The following is a 23,137-nucleotide window of genomic DNA, read 5'->3' as shown; positions in this document are numbered from 1 at the left end:
CTTATATGTCATTTTACCCAGAAAACATTTCTATAAGGTCAAATGGGAAATGCGTTCCTTGTTTTATGGGTGAGGTAATTGAAACAGGGACCTTTGAGCGTCTCCTCCAAAAATGCGCAATATATCAATGTCCACAGAAGACCTTACTCATTATAGTTCAGGTTGAAAGAATTTGGTAGCACTCCAAGCTTTCAACCATATTTGCTCAGCCTGGAAGCTGGCATTCAAGGAGTTGAGATAATAGGTATGCTTCAAAGTTGGGGAGCCATCCACATGATACAGAGCTATGAGTCCATTAAAAAGGATGTTTAGGTCATAAAAAGGCAAGGCTAAAAAAATTGAAAATATAGTCATATGTACTATTAATTCAATGCTATGAATGCATATAATATAGACCCATATATCAAACACTAGAAATACAATAACCAAAATGTTAGCAGTGATTTTCTCTGAGTGGGATTATGGAAATCTTAATTTTTATCATTCTTTTTTGTGTGTTTTTTCCCAATTTTTCTATAGTGAAAATATATTAGTTTACATAATGACCTTTATAAAATAAAATGGGTGGTGCTGTGAGGCAAAAATGAATCCAATCTATTTGATAGTCGTATTTGCTAACTCAATGTCTTGTTTCATGTCATTTGTTAATATATCTTCAAAGTTGGACCCTCTCCCTTCAGAAAACTCATAGAACAAGGAAAGTATGACTTCCCTTAGAGTACACCTTTATTATGTATAGGTTCCTCCTTGGGTCTCTATCCCATTAGACTTAAGCAGAATTAGCCAAGGATTTTTTTTCCCCTGAGGAAGATTTGCCCTGACCTAACATCAGATGCTAATCTTCCTCTATTCTTTGCTTAAGGAAGATTAGCCCTGAGCTAATATCTGTACCAGTCTTCCTCTATTTTGTATGTGGGTCGGTGCCACAGCATGGCTGATGAGTGGTGTAGGTCTGCATCCAAGATCTGAACCTGTGAACCTGGGCCACCCAAGCAGAGTGTGCTGAACTTAACCACTATGCTACCAGCCAGCCCCTGGCCAAGGATTTTAAGCCAGTAAGCAAAATATGTCCATTAATCAGGGCAATTCCTTGTGTTACACATCAAGAAGGATCATTAGAGAATATACATTTGCAAACCATTTCCCATGATATTGTGATTTCCATCTGACTCAAAATTGCTACTATTGAAAGTAAAATCAAATTATGCCCTACAAAAAAAGACATGACACCAGTGTCCCCGGTGGGGAAAAAAACATGCACATACAAAATTTAGAAGTCTTATTTTTCAATGATATTGTAGTTGTTAGTATGACATAGTTAGAAACCTGTCATTAATATTTTTTATAAACAGTCTATTTAAAGGTCTGGTTTGACTGTCACATGCCTACCTAGTTTCTGTTGTAAAATAATCTACTCACGAAATATTACTTTTACTTTGAGATTTTTACAGGAAACATATGTGGTTTCTCTAGCAAGGGTAGGAGGTAATATAAAGTGATAGAGAATTTAATACATATGCAAACAGAGCAGGTGGCTATTATGGAGATAGACATGAACATTAACTTTCATTCCCATAATAACTTTGGCTGAGGTAGCACTTTTCTGAAATTGCAAGGTTTTTACATGCGTGATCCTTAAGACACACTTCAGTGTGGAATGAGTGGGTGGCAGCTGTTCTCTTCATTTTACATACAGGAAAACCCCACAGAGAGGCACCAAAAGGCTGTCCACCACTTCCAGTGGCAAGTAAAAGATAGAGATGTGTAAGGAAGCCCAACTCTTTATGCTAGGTATACTTAAATTTCAAAATAACCATCTGCAAACAACAGCTTTAAAAAGAACGCATTTTCGAATATGCATATATTCTGTATTTAAATAAAAGAAACAATTATACCTCAGCAAGTATACCAAAATAACATAATTAGTGATAGCATTTCTTGGCAGAAAATGGCAAGAGTTTGAACAAACATCTAAAATTGGAACCAGCACCTACCAACACTGTTTAATGATGAGATGGCAACAAATACATTTCTACGCCAAGTACAAGGATGCCCATCTTTTTCTCTTACATTGCATTCCACTAAGAGGATTGTAGGATGTGTAGGCTTTAGACTTATCTTGGAAGATTTAGGACCAAAAATTCAAATTTCTGAAGATCTTAAGAAAAATAAAGACTAACGTAAGGGGTTATATTCTTAAATAAATATTCTAGACATTTTGATTAGTTTAGGGCAAAATTAATGCTAAGGCAAGTAAAGGAAAAAAATTTACATCATATTCAAGTTGCCAACAATAAGAACAAGTTATAAATTTTTAAATTGTCATACAAATGAATCTTTCGTTGAAATTTTAATAATTATCTGGTATCAAAACTTGCCTAGATCTCTCAACAATACAACTTCTCTAACACCAGTAACCTTCTTTGCTTCCATACTAGTGCTTTTCCCACCTCGTTGACTCTGGTAGATTCCAGAATCCCACTAACAAATAGCAAATAACAAATTTATCTTTAAAGAAATCCTACATTTTAAGGGGCCAGCCTGGTGGCACAGCAGTTAAGTTCACACGTTCCGCTTCGGTGGCACGGGGTTCGCCGGTTCTGATCTGTATCAGAGATTAATCAATGCTAATTACCATCTATACAAGTTTTCTACACTTTTTTTCATGAAAACTTTATTGTGACAATTGCTTTTAATCCTGATAGTAGGTAGTTTTAATATAAAGACTAAAGCTTGTATTTTTTATGATTATATTGATTAATGACTATAGCATTTCAAAAACCTTCTATTTTCTATTGAGGTCCAAAGTATTTTAAAAACTTCCTACCCCGTACCAAAATGCAGCACACAGATGGCAATGGATTCCACCTCCTAACCTCTACCACCAGAACCCGCACTGAAAACAACAGGAGTAGAAATTTCCCTAAAATGCCTTCTTTATTCTATGGCCCTCAACAACATATGGGATGATGCCCATTATGCTTATTCATTTCTGTGACGCCAGAAATTTCCATTTAATGTAGCAATGAAAATTAGCCTTCCAGAAAGTTGAAAAAAAACGGATCTTCGTTTATATTCTTATTATTGAAGTTAAACTTGGTATCAAATCTTTTATTTATTGAAAATAGGGAAACTCATGGTAAAATGTTCTGTTCTTAGCCATAAGGAATTTTACTGCTTATCTTCTAAGAGTCAAATACATTGGAGTTTCTGTCTGTTGAGAACTGTCAGATAAAACACTAAATCAAATGACAGTAAAGCTTATTTCCCTTTTTGCAAGGCTACTTAAAGGAATTACCCTGAATTAAAAAGAGCAAAGTAAAGAAGATAAAAGGTAAATGGTGACTTGTCTGACATGATAAATGTGCAGCTGATTCCATGTTGCTTCACAAAAATGTCACACTCCTAGGGAGGTTTACCATTTTCCCAGCTAAATTATGCATACACAAACAGCCAAATGCTATTGTTACTCAGATTCAGTGAAAACCATCAAATACCACTTATACAACATATACGATACATTTTTAAGATATATTTGCAAGAGTGACAGGTCTCAATCACATTGTCAATCCTTGAACCTTTGCACGGAGTTAAGTGTTGCCAGCCCTGGCTCATTACTGGCCTAGAAGTTAGTCAGCTGAGATAAAATGTAGACAATGAGGGAAGGTCGGAGGGAAGGGAGACTAAAGGAAATGAAGTGAGTTGTGAAGCCTAAGCCATTTAACACTTTAAGAAGAAAGAGAAGCATGTGACATCTTGGAAGCATTTCCTCTTCCAAAACATAAGCCTAAGGATTAATGCCTGTGACCAGCATTTTTATTTTGACTTGAGCTACAGTTTTAGATCAATGTGATCAGTTAATTGCTCAGCTGTGCTCAATTACATTACATCTGAAATTATAAAGTTGAATATTATACAAGGATTTTTTTTATCCTCCTCCAGTAAAATTGTATCTTACTAAATACATGATATAAGCATCTATAGTAAACAAATATAACTTTATGGAGGGAAGAAAAAACTCTTTAAGCGTCTCTTCATACTTCCCCATCTGCACATTATGTATTAGGAATCAGAAAGAAATTCACACCTCTGAGTTTGAATCATAAGCAGATTGCTACAAGAAATGTGTCACATCACTGGCTTCAGGAAGAACTTTAAATTCTTGGAGCAAAATATAGCACTTCTGTCAGTTTCAAATACCTCATATCTGCATGTTTACTTCAAAGGGTTCAAAAGGAGCCTTTGCCAACTCCATGTCACTCGTCCCCACAGTTGGATGGTTGTCATGGCTGGATTGTTCATACAGTCCAGAGCGGTTACCCGACTTGAGGAAGCGCAGGTCAGGCTTCCTCTCACTTCAGCCACTGAATTTGGGCCACCTGGGGAATAGGAGTCAGGTGCACTGAGTGGAACTCAAGAAAATATTTCAAGTCATTGATGCTTGCTGTTATATCTCTACGAGAAGCATTCCACCCTACTCCAATGCTGTGACTCAAAGTGACCTCTACATCGGACACCATAGTCTTGCTTTTCAGGGCCTCAAACACACTCAAAGTTTCCATCTTGAGATAAGCAGAATCTGGTAAAATAAATGTAATGTATAAGCAAAGAAGACCAGTAAAGAAAAATCCCATGTGTAAAGAAAACAGCAATTTTGGTTCTCTTGCCTATCTCCTCCTCACAGATCTCTCACCCACTCCCATCCTCCAGCCCTACTTTCATCAGTGCCTTTATGGTTTTAATCATTGCCTCAAACACTTTGGGCCATTATTATTATTATTTTGGTGAGAAAGATTGGCCCTAAACAAACATCTGTTGCCAATCTTCCTCTTTGATTGAGGAAGATTATCCCTGAGCTAATATCTGTACCAATCTTCCTCTGTTTTGTACATTGGATGCTGCCACAGCATGGCTTGATGAGGAGTGTGTATGTAGGTCTGAGCCTGGGATCCGAAGCCTTGAAACTTGGGCCACTGAAGTACAGTGCACAAACTTAACCATTATGCCACTGGGTGTGCACCGGCCCATTATTTTTTTAAAAATGGACCCAAAATTTTGCAGTTTGGCAGACTAAACATTAAAAGAGTGTCATTAGAATAGACTTCTTATTCTCCTCCTCCTTCTCTTTCTTCTTCGTGTTTTAAATCAGGACAGACTCCTGTTCTTAAAGCTCTTGATTTTAGTTGGAAAATGGATTGGTGGGCATAATATATCTGTTTATCTGTTCCCCTTCCTAGAATCAATATTGTCTGAGTAACATTGCAAAACTCTTTCTGCTTTCCTTTCAATTCCTTTCAATCGCTTTCCTTTTCATTGAGCTATGTAGTGGCGGGGATGGAGCAGGAATAATAACTTTTCGAGGGGAAGGGGTTTAGTCAGTGTGAGGTGGAACTTCATCTCTCCCTAAGGGTATGAAAACATAGCAGACTCATTTTACAGAAGATGTTATATTATCCCAGGAAAGAATAGGACACTAGTTAGCAGAAGTATGAGTGAAAATAAAGAAGAAATAGATGGCAATATATAACTACTTTTTTTCCCCTCAGGAAAGTTGGCTTGAGATAAGAAATGAGCCTCAAACTAAAAGAATTTTCTTAATGTAATAGCTATTAAGTGGCAAGGTTGGGATGTGAACCTAGGATATCTGAGTCCAAAATCCAAACTCCTTCTGATATGCCATGTTGCCTCATTCACAAAATCAGTCATCCTCCAAATGAGACTCTCATTCATTCATTCACTCAACAAATAGTTATTAAGGGCAATCCACACACTATGTAGGAGTTGGGAAGGGGAATATAAATAATAAAACCAAGGACCAGTGCCAAAGATTTTATACTTTAGTAGGACTCATAATATAACAATTAGGAAGAACATAATTGTTATACATCCTAAGGTCATTTCTATTAATTAAGTCAAACTATCAGTTATTAACAGATTGGATTGAATTAGGAAATTGAAGAAGCAATTAGATATTATAGACTCCAAATACTTCGACCAGAGTTAACTCAAATTTTACAAGCTTTAAATAGAGTCTCTTCCTCTTTCCCTCTCTCCTCCCTCTCCCCCTTCCTCTCTGTCAATCAGTGTGATAGCGAGCCACTGCTGTTGATGGTGCCTCAGTTGGTGTAGACAGTAAGATAGTAAACTTGAGAATCACTGCTTAGTGCATTTAGACCAATTATTTTGAGTAGATTTGAAAAAGAAAAAGACAAATCAAAAAATGACCTTGAGAAGAGTAGCGATGAAACTTTAATGAGGACAGTGCCTACGGCTGGATTTCAATGTCACTAAAAACATACAAATTATATGCAAATCTGAGAACATGCCTCTGTAAAATCCCTGTAGAAGCCACAATTGCAGATCATTTCAAAATGCAGACTTTAGGCAGAGATGACACTTTTAGGACCGTAGTCTGTTACAGTCTATCCAAGTAGTTTTCAGCCATACCACAAAATTCTGTGTGAATACTGAATTAGTTTTGTGCTGATCAGCCTATTTAAACAACATTTGTTTTACTTATAGGTCACTAGACTAAAACATAAAACTCAAACAGTTGAAATACTTTAAAAACCAAATTTCCCTCTACTAAATCTAGAGTAGTGATGGCAAGTATGAAAAGAAGTAATTATTCATAAAAAGAAACGGGCAGACTCAAAATAAAGTAGGGAATACCTTTTTGAAAAGTTAGTTACAAAATGTCCAGGAAAATCAGTAGTTTCAGAACACCAAAATTGGATGAAATTGTAAATGTTAGATTCTTTCTTCAGTGAGTAAATCAAACATTTCAGTGAATATTTACTGTGGAGAATTCAGAAGACAAAATATGGTTTCTGTCATTATCACATAGGGAAGTTTGTCAGTGCACTTGAAATACATCCCGAGTTATGGGCACCTAAGTGCAACACTCTTTTCTGAGGAAAGAGAGAAATTCTTTGAGTGTCCAAGCTAGGAAATCTTCACAAGTCAGGCTGATCACAACCCACATGTGTGTCCTGGGGAAAGAATAACAGGGGTGTGAATGTTAATTAAATAGCAAAGATACAGAAGAAGACAGGGATGGTTTTGACATTGTGAGACAGTGGAAGAAATTGACATGCCTGGCACAGATGACATAAGATAAATTGATATAAGTTTACATTGATTTTCGGAAGACTGAACCACACCCTCCAAACTATTTCACGTCCACAAGAGTGTCCTGGCTCCTCTATTCACCATAATTGGGATAAGTGCAAACAAACAAACATGGTCTCTTAGTCTGCCTATGCTCCCAGTTCCATAATCCCAGCAGTCATGTGTGTGCGTATGTGTGTGTGTGTAGAGATGGCACCATATTATTGTGGTGGGGAAGGAAATGAATAAATAAAGAGCAACCTACCTTTATAAGAATGGATTACATAGCTTTTTTGCCAGTTTTACTCCCAGGGATAAATATTTCTATTATGTATTGGGAATCTTATTTGGCAAAAGGAACATTTTAATGATAACTTCTCTGCCCCAGTTATAAACCAAATCATCTTTACAGTGGAGAGTTAACTTTCTGACTGATCCTGTACAAAAAGTGCTATGTCTGTAAATCTGGCCAAATGTCAGCTATTGAATAAAACCCTATATATCGTCATTTGATGGATTTTTATTAAAACTGAATAATATAGATGTAAATAGAGATATAAATCTGGAGTCTTTAGAGTATATATAGCATTTAAAATCACAGAACTTGATAAAATCACCAAGGTAACAAGGATATCTAGAGAGTATAAGAAGAGTGAGAGCTACACCAATGGCATGTCAATATTTAAAAGTCAGCAAGATGATGAATGAAAAAACATGGAAAGAGGCTGAAAAGGAAGTACCAGTTAGGTAAAGGAGAACTAAAACAGATTGGTGTCTAGAAATAAAGAAATGAACAACTATCTCCAACCCTGCTGAAAGTTAGAGTAGAACGAGCCCTGATAATTAACCATTGAGTTGAATAAGGTGGAAGTCATTGGTGAGCTCTATAAGAGCAATTTTAATAGAGTGGTTAAAGCAAAAGGCTGATTGAAATGGGTTCAAGAGGAAAGGAAGTGAAGAGAGCAAGCATAGGCAACCAGGAGCAAAGGTGGGGCAGGAAGACTTAGAGGTTTTAGGTTTGAGAAGACAGTTGAAAAACAGCTGTCTAAAGAAATGGGATCCATGAATAAATCAGGAAGGCCAGCACTCTGGACCCACTTATCTCACAGTGGAAAAAGCAAATGAAATGCAATTTTATAAATTATAAAATAGCGGTGTAGGAGAATAACAAAGTGAATGGATAGGTAAATATAATGGGCAGCACCAAAGGCCCACTTGAGGCTTATGATCATGAAATTAAAGTAAGTGCATCAGCATGTTTGTGTTTTACTCTCCAGCCATGTCAGGCTGCCCATGTACATGGAGTAGCAGCAATAGTAATGAGAGATAATATATTAAAGGGTTGTAATGAACCAGACTTCACAATATATGCTTTAAAGGATTATTTCTTTTAATTCTCACAACAATCCTATAAGGCAGTGACAACTTTCAACTTACAACTTCTACAACTTTATAGATTCCGAAATACTTCACAAGGAGTAAGTGGCAAAGCCAGAATTTGAATGCGGACAGTGGTTAAGACTGTGTGTTCTTAAGCACTACTCTACAGTGCCTCAGCTACTCTATTTCATTCTGCGCACAGCGACCTCAACGTCTTTTCTAAGTCTGGCTAGTAAATAAGCCCATTCCTTCTCATGCCCCAGCTCTATCTTCCTCCTTGAGTTTTGGACCCAAATATTTAATAGCCTACCTGAACTTCCCAGTGGATATCTAATACAAAATCAACATGACCCAAACGGGTATGTATTCCTTCTCCCTAAGCCTACTCCTTTCTTAGTCTTCCCCATCTGCTCACATATTGGTTCAATAGATCAAAAAAACTTAAGATTTTTATGGTTAAATGATCTATAATGGTGAAAAAAAGTCAACAAAAAAGTCACTAGAATGGAAATTATAAAGGCCATAAAGGCATAAAAAAATGGATTAACAATAGTAAGTAATAAAACCCACAAAATCCTATTCTTACTATAATTGAAACTAAGCATACATGTAAGTATACGGGAAAAAACTAGAAAGGAATATGTGCAAATTAAAATATTTATCTCATCAAGTTAGACCACTTATGTTTCTTTTTGCAAATTACTATTTTGGTTAAATTATTACCACAGCTAAAGGAGAAAAAGCAAGATGTGCAACACAGTATTTGAGGCAAAAAAAAAATCTTTTAAATGTTTTAAGAACAGAAACAGGTCTTAAAGTGTTGCTAAGTGATTCTTCTTCAAAGATTAAGAAGACACTAGATTCCTTTCAGGTTCTATCACTAAAGCTTTAATCCATTTTCAAAATATTTAAAGGTTTCTACTTCTCTTCTGACAGCTCAGAAATGTGGTAAATAATCATTGATGGTTGATCTCTGTGACAATGATAACAGCAATAACGAGAGCCTAGCTAGAGAAGACTGAAGAGATTCCTTCCAGACTTCTGAAAACACCAACCTGTCATTTTCATTAAACTGCTTCCTGCTGATATGATCATTTCCTCTGACAACCACTCAGATTTTGCATCTGCTAGAGTCCCTCCTAAAATATGCTAGTTTTGACTGAGTCAATGTTTCTGAGTATGAAACAATTATATTATTAGGTGGATGAAATAAAAAACAATCACCAAGAGGTAAACGCAAACCCTTTTTAAACCTTAAATAACTGCAAAAACTATTTCCACCCAAAATAAGGAATGTGGCCTCATTAAGATCAACCATATTTCTTGATGAGAAAGTATGTTTAGATTGGAAAGCCATGAAGGCTTCTGTGCAATGTGGTGTCTTGCCTCGCTGCCTTCATTGAGGGGTGGACAATGCTGAGAGGTGAGTCTGTGTATGGGGTGCACTCACGTGCTTATCAGAAGATGTAATATCATTTGACACACTTGGTGTTTTCTCATATGATATGTTATCAAGGGCTCAGGAAGGAATCCTTCTCTGAACATCCTTCCCAAAAAAGGATCCTTTCCCTGTGATCACTGTCATTTAAAAATTTAGCAGACCTAACAAAAGTAAGATATTTCTTGATAACATAATGGCATAAATTATTTCTATTATGTATTGTTTCCATACCATATCTAAAGGTCTAGAAGAAAGAAGGGAGAGATGTAAAATATATATTGAGGGAGACTGGTCTGACTAGGGTATTAACTGGGAGATCCTGGGCCTGGCTAAGGAAATAAATGCCTTGGTAAAGGGGCCTCTGGAAAAGGAAGATGAGTGGGATTCTCTGCTCAGGGTATTTACAAGGCTGAGATCAAGATGGCAGTCAAAATGAGTCCTGGTCTGGAGGCTTTTAGGAAAATTTTACCTCTCAGCTCATTCTTATTAAAATTACTATTATTTTACTCCTTGTGTTTCAGTTTATATTTACTTTCTTTCTAATTCACTGCTTCTTGCCTTGGCTGTATGGTTTACTAATGAGCCCATCAAAGGAAACTTTTGTGTCTGAAATCATGATCTTTATATCTAGTAGACTAGCAATTCCTTTGTTGCTGTTAAATCTGCTTAAATCTCTCATTTGCTCGTGTACTTTAGTATTAGACGCTTTAACAAAACAATCATAATTATTTCAAAATTCCTGTTTGTAATTCCAACATCTGGGTCATCTCTGAGTCCACTTTTGTTGACTGTTTTTCATTTGATAATGGGTTGCTTTTCTCTTCTTTTTTTGTGTGTTCTATAATTTCTGGAATGTCAGAGGTCTTGTGTAAAACAGAAGGAACTGAGGTAAATTGTATTTATACCTGGAAATGGGTTTGCCTTTTCTTTTGTCAGGCCATTAGTGTGTGAGATTGAGTCAATCTAGTCAGGAATTACACTTGGGTTTATTGTTGCTATGGTTACCAGCAGGGTACCACAGGCCTCAAATCCCTCTAGCAGTTGACTACTATCGCCCTGTGGTTAGAGTTGAGGCTCAGTTGTCAGAGGATTTTTCTCCTTGTTTGGCTGTCCCTTCATTTCTCCACCACAGAAGAAATTTTCTCTATGCACTTTTCCTTTCCCCAGAGGTAGTCTGCTGTTGCTTGTATCCTGTGCTAGACTCATGTTGTGAGTATGGGTGTTTTCTGTTGTTCTAGTCCCACCTCAGTCTAAGAGACGCTTGTATGCGTAGGTCTTGGAGGTAAGCCTTTCCCATCTTCCTGTCCCTCTCACCCATGGCAGACAAATTCTACCTTGCATCTGACATTGGTCTTAGATGGGAGTTTCTAGCCCACTGCCCAGTAGTATGTGACCTTTGCTTGGCGTCATTATAGGATCTTAGGCCCAAGGCAGTTTCTTGCCCCTCCCACAGTGGTAAAAAGATTTTCTTCTGCCTTCTCCCAGACACCTAGTAGGAAATACGTTTCTGGGGGTGAGCAGAGCATTGTGCCTATTCTGTGCAGATGGTCACCAATTTTGAGTCTTGTGGGAAAGAGGATTCATTCCTACTATCACAGCAGCTTTTGTTTCCTAGGAGAAAAGAGTTTGGAAAAGCCGGCAGGTCTTTGTGCCTATATTCCAGAAAATAACAATCACCTCCTTCACACTTGCACCGTGAACATAGGCTCACATTGGTCTCCAGCCCTGCCCTCAGTCTTCCTCTTCAGCTCCTGATAAAGGCTTATGGGAGAGAGCTTACAAGCAAGTGTGCTCTCCCCTTGTATCTGTGGTCCCCAGCTATTTTCGACTGACATGTTAGGCCTTCGGAACTTTGTTAAAATTTAACTGATTGTGGACAGAGACTCTTTTTCCTGTGTTCTGCCACAGGTCTGTGCCACAGTCAGTGTGTCCCATCTCTTTGGAGGGGCTTGCCCACTTTGGAGCTTACTTTGAGGTGGTTTTGCAATCTCTTCTCTCTGCTGGTTTCAGAGAAATGACTTTACAGTTTACTAAGCTTTTCTCATTGTTAGGATGGGAGCAACATTCTTTTTGGCTTTCTATCTCTTAGGAAACAGAAATCCCTTGCACACCAGTTTTTAAAATTTTAAATGTAAATTCCTTTCCTTGGACATGTTATAATTCTCCCCCCACCTCATGTTCAATTACTCGTACTTAGATTCATGAATTAACCTTAGACTCTTCCCTGGGTTCTTGGTAATTAGAGACATTCAAATTTGCAGACTCTTTTCTGATCCAATATTTTAGGAAACGTAACTTTTTCATAGCCTCAAATAACTTAAAAACTTAAGAGAATTTAAAGACAATTAATTAATTCATCTGAAATGGTGAATATACCATCTTTACCTATTAAAATTCATCTTTAAGATTTTCTAAAGGGGACGTCTGTATCAAAAAGTTTTCTCCCGGCATCTAAATTATCTTGTATATAGTCAAACATAGGCAGTAAAAGGTTAGTACTTCCAAAAATAATACTTAGGAAAGGAAGTCCTGGGTTGTAAACTACAAGTGCAAAAATAAAAATCATGACTCATTGATTTCCAGGTTGAGCTTCCATATTTCAAAGGTCTTTTTTTAAAAAAGAAAGTTGCAATAAAGTGGAACTAAAGAGCCAAATAAGGATAAATGTGTCTGTGTATCAACTTATCATTCAGGTATAATTGATTGATTAAAACCCAAAAGTGACCATCTGCTATAAAACTATGTGCCCAGCACTAGCTGTTTCATTAAACTGTTCACTACAATTTCAGACTGTCAAGAACAAAGCCTTCCAAGCTGGTGACTTCATTTACCTGGACCACGATGAAAAGAAATATATATATACATATATATATAAAACCTTTACCTTCATAAACTATTTAGAAAGTGCCTAGGTACCTTGGAATACAAACTGGCTAAGATTTTATTTAAAATAATAAAGCCAGAGCAATCTCAGTTTTCTGGTCCATGCCCTTGCCCTCAGGCAGGCAGATATCCAAATATTCTAACCAAAAGGCTGGCTATGCTATATTTCCAGTCCTTCAAGAGAGAGATTTTGTAGCTTTCCTTTGCAATACATCCTAGGGTTTAATTTCTCACTCATGGGTTTAGGAGTTCATATTTTAGCTTTCATATTTTGGTGGAAGATAAGAAAAAGCAAACTGTATCCTTTGTATAAAACATTCTTGTCAGGAGTAAGGGCGTTTGGCCTGTATTAAAGACTGTTTATAAATAGTCACTAGAATGCAAACAAGACAGCAAAATTGACTTTGTTTTCTTTCCCATGCCTGGCACAAAGTAGGAATGTCAGTCATTTATTGTCACAACAAAAAATCCTCCCGAATTCAGATAACAATTGGTTTGGCTCATCTAGTGTGGGCTTGGCTGGTGGCTCTGCTTCAGGCTCAGGTGAATGGGCAGTGCGTACCTGAAGCTTGCTTTACAAATGATGAAGCATTGTTGCACAGAAGGCAAGTCAGCTATTGCTCTAAGATTGCTGCATAGAGAAACATCTAAACACCCAGTGGCTTAAAATGCAAGCATTTTTTTTGCCTTTCCCACTGTGTGCAGGTCCGCTTGGGCAGCTGTGATTTAGGCTATTGATTGGCTGGACTCAGTTTAAGTCTTCAGGTTGGATTACATGTCTCCATACTCTCCTTGAGCCAGCATTACCTGGGGCATATGCTTCTCAAGGCAAATCTGGAAAAAGAGCCATGTTAATGTATGCAGGCACATTTAAACTGTTCACATCAAGCCACTCACATAACTATAATCAAAGCAAATAAAATTCAGTTAAGCCAAAGGCAATGAAGTAAAGATTCTGCCCCAAAGATGAGGCTAAAGGGAGAAAATATTTACTGGAGTAGGTACCCACATATTTGTTGCTGAAAATAATAATCACAATAGATAACACAAAGCATTTATTGATCGTTTGCCAGTGCCAAACACTGGGCTGAGACATGTGTCATTTAATTACATTTTCAAAAGACCTGTTAGAGAAAGTACTATAATTATCCACATTTTACAAATAAGAAAACTGAGATACAGTGGATGGAAGTCATTTCCCAATTACATGGAGGTTCTAAGTATCTGACATACTATTTGCCCCCAGTAGTCTCACTCTAGAACACAGCATGGAAACCACTGTGATAATAACACTGTGATGACTGAGTCTCTCCCACAACCAGACTGGGCAATCTTACTTCCTGATTGACTTAAATTGTGAGTCTGACCTGACATGTCTTCTGGGTTGTAGACAAATATAGAATGCACAAACTCACAGTACTTTTAGTGTTAGGGAAAATACTGCGCTCCCTTTAATTGGGCCTTTCAGCTTCCTGTCCATTTAGACTGGGCTTTTGCCTCCAGCCTTTGTTCAGATTTTTCGCCAACTGGCTGATCTCTAAATATCCCTTTGTTGGCTAAGAATCTGCTTAGTCTCCTAGTCAATGATGATGTCCCGTATATATCACCTACATGAGTTAGCATGTGCAGTTCAATCAAGTATTTCTTCTCATCCCTCTGAACAATATCAGCATAGCCACAGAAACAGAACAGTGGGACAAAAGAAGAGAAAGATCCAGAAGAAGGTAGAAAGTACAGACCACAGCATAGCAGAGACACCAATGAGGTAATTTTTCCTACACTAGAAAGGAAAACAGTGAGAAGTTGGTTAGTTCATCCAAAGTTGCTCAGATGGCAAGTTGCACAATCAAGTCTCAGAACAGGGTTTACTGATTCCAAAAATGATCTCACCTACTACTCTGGATTGCCTTCCATAAAAAACCATAATCTAACCTGGGTCTAACAAACCTCAAATCTGATGAAGCTCCTACACCCTAGGGTGACAGAGGCTCTCCTTGAGTCCATCTTCTTCCTACGGGGGAAACATCCTCAACACTCTCCCTCATCAATCTCTCTAACTCACTGTTTACATGACATGTTATCAAGTCTAAATTCTTCCTCCTGACTTTCTTGTTCTTCATTAGCTAACTACATTTGACCTAAGCTGATAACATCAAAGGTGGTATGAATTGCAAACGCCATCCACCTGCATCCCACAGGTACTATCCCTTCTTCAACAACACTGATAGAGCATAATTTACTGTCACTTGAGTATGTCCAGGAGCCCACCAAAAAGTCTATCTTTCTGGTCTACTTTCTCCGCATACTAAAACCCAATTAAATGACACGCAAACATCAGCTCTATAGCACTCTTTTACCTTAATCAGTCACACATATCAAAAATGTATCTTTTTAGATATAAATATAGATAACAAATCCAAAAAGAGTTTACTAGAGGAAGCAACACTCATTCTGTCTCCTCTTTCTCTATCTCCTTAGAAATACAACAGAAAAATAATCATAAAAAGGGAATCATAATGTGGTAGATAGTACATGAGTCTAAATGTCAAAGGATATGTGTTCTGCCAATAAGTAACTAATTCTGTGATTTGGGAAAGTTACATCCATCCTTTTTTGGTATCTCCTAGCAACTCCACTACATCATAACTATCTCAGTTGTGATTTTCTCCTTGCCTCCAAAGCTATTCTTCTTCAAGTGTTTCTTTTTCAATAAATGGTATCACCACTACCAATCCATTGCCTAAGCCAGAAGCCTAGGAATCTTCTTAGCCACCTCCTCTCGCCTTCCTACTACGTCCAATTAGTTACTAAGTCCTAGCTAGCCTACTTTCTACCTATATTTAAAATATGTTCTCTTCTTCCTACATCAACCATCACCATCTTGTTCAAGTCTCAATGCCCAGGCAACAACTTTTTAACTTCTTTCCCTACGTCCATTCTTGTCCCCCTTCAGTCCACTCTCCACAGATTAGATAAAGTATTGTATTTTGTTTGTAAAATGTTGTCTTAATCATGTCCCTTTTCTACTTGAAACCCTTCAAAGGCTTCCCATTGCCCTAGGATGAAATATAAAATTCTTAACCTGAGCTACAGGCACTGTATATGCTAGTTTCTCTTTGTACCTCTCTCAGCCTCAACTCACAACTCCCCTTCCACTATTATCTCCATAGCCACACCAGTCTCCTTTCATTTTCTTTAATGTGATCTCTCCTGCCTTGGGACATTTGTGTATGTTCCCTGTTCCTGGGACTATTTCGATCTTTCAACCTTCACTTATTATGTGGTGATAAATCTGTTCATCCTTCAATTCTTAGCATAATGTCTTGTTATCAAGAAAGGGTTTTTTAATGCCCCAGACTAGAAATGATAAACACAGTGATGTTAAAGCATAGCCACAAATTATGTGATACTCCTCTTTTCAAAAGGTGGGGCCTAATTATATCCCTTCCCTCCCTGAATGTGGGCTGTACTTAGTGATTTGTTTCACAAATAGAATGTGGTAGAAATGATATTGAGTAACTGATGACACTAGATCATAAAAGATATTGTGGCTTCCTTAATGCTATCTCTCTTGGATCATTCACTCTAGGGGAGTGCAGCTGCCATAACATGAGAATATTCAAACGACCCTGTGGAAAGGCCAATGTGGTGAGGAACTGAGGCCTCTTGCCAATGTGCTTAAGCTGTCTAAAGTGGATCCTTCAATCCCAGTCAAGCCTCCCATAACAATCTTCCAGTTGACACATTGACTGCAATCTCATGAGAGACTCTGAGCTAATACAACCCAGCTGGGCCATTCCAAATTTCATTGTGAGATAATAAATACTTGTTTTAAGGTGATAAATTTTGGAGCAATTTGTTATGATGCATAGATAACTATCACAGTCCTCACATATGTATCATTAGGCATATTCATAATGTATTCATAATGTATTCATTTTACTATTATAACCAAATTATTTTATAATAATTTGTTTGATAAATGCCTGTCCAGGTTGATAGCAAACTCCATGAAGTTAGAGACTATACGCATTTTTGCTTCTCATTTTATCCCTCTTCATTCACCCCCCAAGACAGAGTCTATGAAAACATGGTACTCAATAAATATTTCTCAACTATATTAATATATCTGAATTAATACGTATGCTAATGTCACAGAGAGAGACACAACCTTCTGGTAATTTAATGAGTGCTATTTAAATGATTGATTTATTCATTATGCAAAATTAGAAAAATAGATATCCTTATGGCAGAATGATTAAAACTTCTCTTTTAACGGTGCCTTCTGGTAATGAGATAAACCAGTACATCCTTATGAATGCCTGAGAAATTATACTTTCAGCAATAATAGAAGCATCAAAACCAACTCAGAGTTTTAGTAACAAAAGCAATTAAGGGATAAGTAGTTGTCATGATGTACTGCAGGGTCTCATTCATAATAGAGAAAACCAATCAGCATGTCACTGTCTTTTTAAAAGATCACACAGCACTTTCTCAGTTTCTGAATTTCACACTGGCAGTATGAAATGTGCTATTTAAAGTAATATTTCAGGGAACCTGGTCTTTCAGCCACTGACCCAAAAAATTCATCGTTTACAGGCAGTCCTAGTTGTTCGATTACATTAGAAAATTCTATAATGTACTTTGAAGATGGAAAGTCAGTCTGAAGCATTGCAACTCTTTTCTATTAATAAGAACCAACAAGATCTCAGTAAATTTTTTATTAATTATATTTATGACTTCTTTGTAAATTTTCTAATAGTAATTTTCCTGCCAGGATGCTGGAGCCCCTCCATTGAAACATTAAATCCAATTATTATACTTTCTCCTTATCAATATCATCATTGTTCGAACTCTTCCAAAATATTGCTCTATATTCCGTAGGAACTTTGGGACCTGGTTTATTATATTTCCCTAATGCTCATTCACTCTCATCATCCCAGGTGAGTTAAAAGCCCCTCTGTTCAGTCACTCATTCAAAAAGTATTTATTGCACTTCTGTTTTGTGTCTTTGCACAGGATTAAGAACTAGGATTATATCATTGATGGGGTTCTAACCTCATGGGAGAAATTTTCTTTGAACAAGTAAGCATTTATTGCAACTCTGATAAGTACACACTATCAAGAAGAACGAGATTCTGTAGAGTATTTATAGGAGAACCTCCCCTAGAATGCTGGTTAGGATATAATGTAAAAATGGATATAATGAAGATCTGGATGAAGAAGAAAGCTTTTTTCAGGGAAAGGTTCTCTGAAAAAGTTACATTAAACCAAAGTTTCTTGACCTCAGCACTATTGACATTTCAAGGTGTATCATTCTTCAGTGGTTGTGGGGGCTGTCTTGTGCATTATAGGAAGTTTAGCAGCATTGCTGGCCTATACCTACCAGGTGCCAATAACATCCCATCTCCCAGTGTGATGACCAAAATTGCCAAATGGTGTGGGGCCTGGTGTGGGGCTGTCAGGTTTAGCAAATAAACATAGAAGAAACCCAGTTAAACTTAAATTTCAGGTAAACAACAGTTTTTTTTAGTATGAATATATCACACATATTTCATGGGACAGACTTATGCTTTAAAAGTTATTTGTTGCTTATCTGATACTCAAATTTAACTGAGTGTTCTGCATTTTATCTGGCAACCCTACCCGGGGGATGAAATCCCCCCTAGTTGAGAACCGCTGCATTAAGAACATGTTGATGAGCCCTTAGACATTCAGTCTTCACAGACCATTGATCCTGAACATCTCTGAATTTCCTATTTTCTTCACTTTATCAACTCAAATTGCTCTGAAGTACTCCAACTCAAAATATAAAATCTCAAATACTCTTCTCTGACCACTACTTCCTATGGTTCAAGTCCTCAGATATCCTTTAACCTGCTAATCCTGTCCTTCAGCTTATTTGTGACTTTCAGTATTTTGAATTCTTCCTTAGTTCAGCAGCCTGGTAGATCCCGTAGTCAATTACTGGAACAAACACCCTCAACAAAAGAAAGACAAACTTACCTTCTCTAGCACCCATCTCAATTCCTTAGCCTGGATTAACCCAGTTGATCTTTGTTATGCAAAGATGTTGAGGAATGTTGAATAACGCAACCAAACCAATTAGCTTCTTTAAGTCTCTCTGCTCCCCTGTCTCATCCTCTTCAAATGAGTTCTCACCTCAACTTCTAAACTTGCCCTAATAACTATTCCAAACATTCTTCACGTTCCTCACCCTCCCAATTTTTTTTCCTCAATCTTACCAGACATTCTTGCCTAAGGTCACAAAGTCTAACTGTTATGAACTTTCTCATATTCACCAGACTTTATCTTGAAATGGTCATATCACTTGCCCATTTTTTTCTTATTTCCTTATTGTCTAAGAACTTAATTCATCTGAAGTTTCTTCTGAGGCTAATTTTCTACCTCTATCTCATTCTCTTGAATGTCTTCCAAGATTTTACTCTGTGCTGAGGATTTCAAAAGTTGTCCTCATTTTGGGTTGTAGACATGTTATTTTCAACTGATTATCATACATCTTTTCTCAGATGTCCCATAAGTGTCTCAAAATTGCCTGAAAATTTACACATGTGCCAGCGTTGTCCATGCTTATAATTGTTATCAAGCCACAACCTGGGGTCATCCTAATAACATCTCCTCCCCACATCTCTTGCATCCAATCAGTCAGCAAGTCCTGTATCTACGTCTATTTGACATGTCCATCCTTGCTTCCTCCTCTTACTGATTTAGACTTTGTTCTGACCTCCGCAATCTTTCACAACTCATCCCCAGCCATACCTATGCATCCTCCATATTCTCACCAAACTGTGTATGTATGTACATATATATTCATACGTCACATTTTGAAACTCTTGCATGAATGTCCACCACCTTCAGGATAAAATGTAAACCTCATGATATAATACTTTCCTACATTTCTCATCTAATGCCCTTCCCTAGCTTACCATGTTTTATCATAATAAATTATTCAGAAGCACCACACTTTCATATTTACCTGCCTGTAGGCATCAACTCTCTGCAGTAATACTCTCTCCATGCTGTTTATTCAAGCAGCACTATCTCTTACTGTCCTTCATTCTCTTAAGCACTCTTACATGCCCTTTCTTCATTCAGATCTTCATTGTACTCATTTTTCCATTATATTCTATGTTCTATTTTCCCATAAGAATACAAGCTCCCCAAGGATGCAAGTGTAGCCCAATCACCTCAACTAGTGCCCAGTATATGAGAGGTATTTAATAAATATTTATTGGTAAACAGATAAACCAGTGAATGTTTTGGCAGACAATACTCTCTTCCTTATACTCATTTCTTTAATCTCTTCTCTTCCTTCTAATTCTGCCCCAAACACATACTCAAATACATTCTACCCTAAACACACACACATTTCCTTATGACTTATGACTACACTTCTCTACTTAAGCTGCCTTTTAAAGTTTCTCTCACATTTAATGACAAACTTAGTTGCTACTTCTTGCTTCTTTTCAGTGTAATAGTTTAGAAGTTATTATTCTTTATAACCAATATCCATTTTCAGCATTCTGCTGAAACTGATTTTAAGAATCCATGAATTAACTCCTAATTGCCAAATCCATTGGCCTTCATTGTCTTCATTTCACTTAACCTCTCTGCAGTATGGGCATCTCCCACCCCTGACTGACTTCACGAGAGTGTATTCACTCATTCACATATCAAGTCACTCAATAAATATTTTCTGAGTATCCACTTTGTGTTAAGCACATCACTGAGTAGTGAAGAAATATAATGGTAAGCAAGATTTCTTCTTCTTGCTCTCAGCTTGTAGACTACGAAAAAACTATGATTCTTAATATAGGTCTCTTTTATTATCTTCTCTGTTTCTTTTGCTTTCTCTTTCTATGTTTACACTGCAAACAAAATAATTCTTCTAAATTCCAATCAATTTCAAATTCTTCTTACTAAATCTTCCCTCTTTAGGTGAACCCATTCACAAAACAATTTTAAAGCTTAAAATGCTAATGATTCACAGATATCCATCACCCACCTCCCAAACTCCAGACTGAAACTTGCAATTGATCACTGAATATCCTATCTCACTAGAACCTCAAATTCAAAGTGACCTAAATTAAACCCAGTACCTTGATCTCCACTGGCTCCAAATTCTGTATTACCAACTCAGTTAAGGAGAGCATTACCTTTTCTGGAAGGCAAAGCTTCTAAGAACTTCCAAGTTATTTTAAACTCTGTCTTCTCCCTCCCTGTACTTCCTCAGACTAGTGGTGGGTAGAATTCTAAGATGGGACCCAAGATTGCCACCTCTGGTGTACACACACATTCTCTCAGTTATTCAATCAAACACTAATCTAAGTGTTGCTGTGAAATAATTTTTTGGGAGGAGAAAGAATTTTATAGTTGTAATAAAGTAGCAAATATGTTGACCTTAAAACAGGGAGACGATCCTAATCAGGCAGGTCCATAAAAGACACTGATCTCTTACTGAAAGAAAGATTCGAAGTATGAGAGAGATTTGATGTGAGGGAGATTCTCCATTGCTGGTTTGGAGATGGATAGGGCCGTGTGGGACGGAATATTGGCAACCTCTAGTTGCTGAGAGCAACCTTTAGCTGAACGGAGCAAGAAAATAGGAACCTCAGTTCTACAACCACAAGAAACTAAATTCTTCCACAAGCACCCAAACTTAATAATTCTTATCTACATATAACTTTCCACGTGGAATCAGAAGAATATTACTTTTATCACATGCATGTGTAGCTGCTTGAAATTGTCCACAGCTCACTGATGATATTTTTTCTTCTTCTCCTTTTAATCTTTTTTCTATTTTTCATTTGGTTCATTTCTATTGCTATGCTTTCAAGTTGACTATTTTTCTACTGTGGTATCTAATTTCCCCTTTAATCCTATCAAGAATTCTTTTTATTTCACCTACTTTAAGTTCTCATCTCTAGAAGTTTGATTTGTGTGTGTTTTAAAATATCCCATTTCTCTCCTTAACTTTCTGAACAAATAGAATAAAGTTATACTACTGTAACTATTTTAAAGTCTTTGTTAATTCTAACATCTTTGTTAGATGTGAATTGATTTTGATTATTTTTTCTTTTCATTGTTGGTCAATGTTTCCTTCTTCTTTACATACTTGAAATTTTCATTTGATGTCAGAGACTGTGAATATTACCTTGTGAGTACTGCATATTTTTGTATTCATATAAATATTTTGAACTTTGTTCTGGAACTCAGTTAAATTACTTGGGGACTCATTGATAAATATGATATTTATAAACAAAGTGGAAAGTTATTTATCTCTAGAAGAAAGATTGGCTTAGAAAAACTCTTTCAACATTTGTGTTTATATTAGAATCAACATAACAGTGCTATTATGCAAAAAATAGAGATCATTTTAACTGGATTTTAATTTAATTTTGTTTTAAAAATTGTTAATATTTAAATAGTATGTACTCCCTCTTCATCAGTCATTTTATCTGAAAATGTGAGCATTTTTTTCTTTCAACTATATATAATGGACTCAGATTTTACTTTAGGCCAAAGGATGGGCTAGCTAGTTAAGGTCTTGATGATCAGGATACAAATATTTCAGTAGCAAATATTTTGAGTAGAGGCTGCGTAGATGACATTGACAGTGGTGGGAGGTAGAAGCGTCCCCTAATTTTGAAAGTTATATGTAGATAAGAATTATTAAAATGTTAAAAGTGAGACAGCCTAATGAAGATGTACTTGGAGGCCCTAAAGGAGAGGAAAGGATGGGGTAGAGACAGAAAAATATTTGAAGATTTAATAGTCAAAATCTTTCTAAATATAATGAAAACTATAAACCCATAGATCTAAGAAGCTCAAGACCCAGAAACAGGAGGAAAACTACACCAATCAAATTGCCTAAAATCAATGGTAAAGAGAAAATCTTAAAATCATTCAGAGGAGCGAAGGGTGAAACACATGTTTAAAGTGCTGACAGAAAACAAAAGAAAGCGTCTACCTGGAACTCTATAACCAGCAAAGTATCTTTCTTTGTCTCTTTGCATTAGGGAAAATTGAATTAGAATAATATCAAAAGCACAAAATTATAGATTAGACTTCATCAAAATTTAAAACTCCTGCTCTTTTAAAGACACTGTTAAGAGAGTGAAAAGACAAGCCATATACCTGGAGAAAATACTTGCAAATCACATATCTGACAAAGAACTGTAGCTAAAACATTTTTAAGAAAACGCTCAAGGGGGCCAGCCAAGTGGCGTACTGGTGGAGTTCTTGCACTCCGCTTCAGCGGCCCCAGTTTGCAGGTTCGGATCCTGGGCTTAAACTTATCAC

The 23,137-nt window shown here is 36.8% G+C and overlaps 1 long non-coding RNA gene across 1 annotated transcript in view; it reads right to left on the bottom strand.

Moving 5' to 3' along the window:
• LOC111768118 (uncharacterized) overlaps window positions 1-23,137 on the bottom strand; it is a 122,524-nt gene that overhangs the window by 46,781 nt on the left and 52,606 nt on the right. Inside the window, exon 2 of the long non-coding RNA XR_002800197.2 lies at window positions 4,201-4,379. This is a non-coding gene — a long non-coding RNA (uncharacterized lncRNA). The remainder of the gene's footprint in view (window positions 1-4,200; window positions 4,380-23,137) is intronic.

This window comes from Equus caballus, chromosome 15 (assembly GCF_041296265.1).
Source record: "Equus caballus isolate H_3958 breed thoroughbred chromosome 15, TB-T2T, whole genome shotgun sequence".
In the NCBI taxonomy this organism is placed as follows: Eukaryota; Metazoa; Chordata; class Mammalia; order Perissodactyla; family Equidae; genus Equus; species Equus caballus.
Note: the sequence above shows the minus strand (reverse complement) of the source record. Positions and strands in the feature narration are given on the sequence as shown.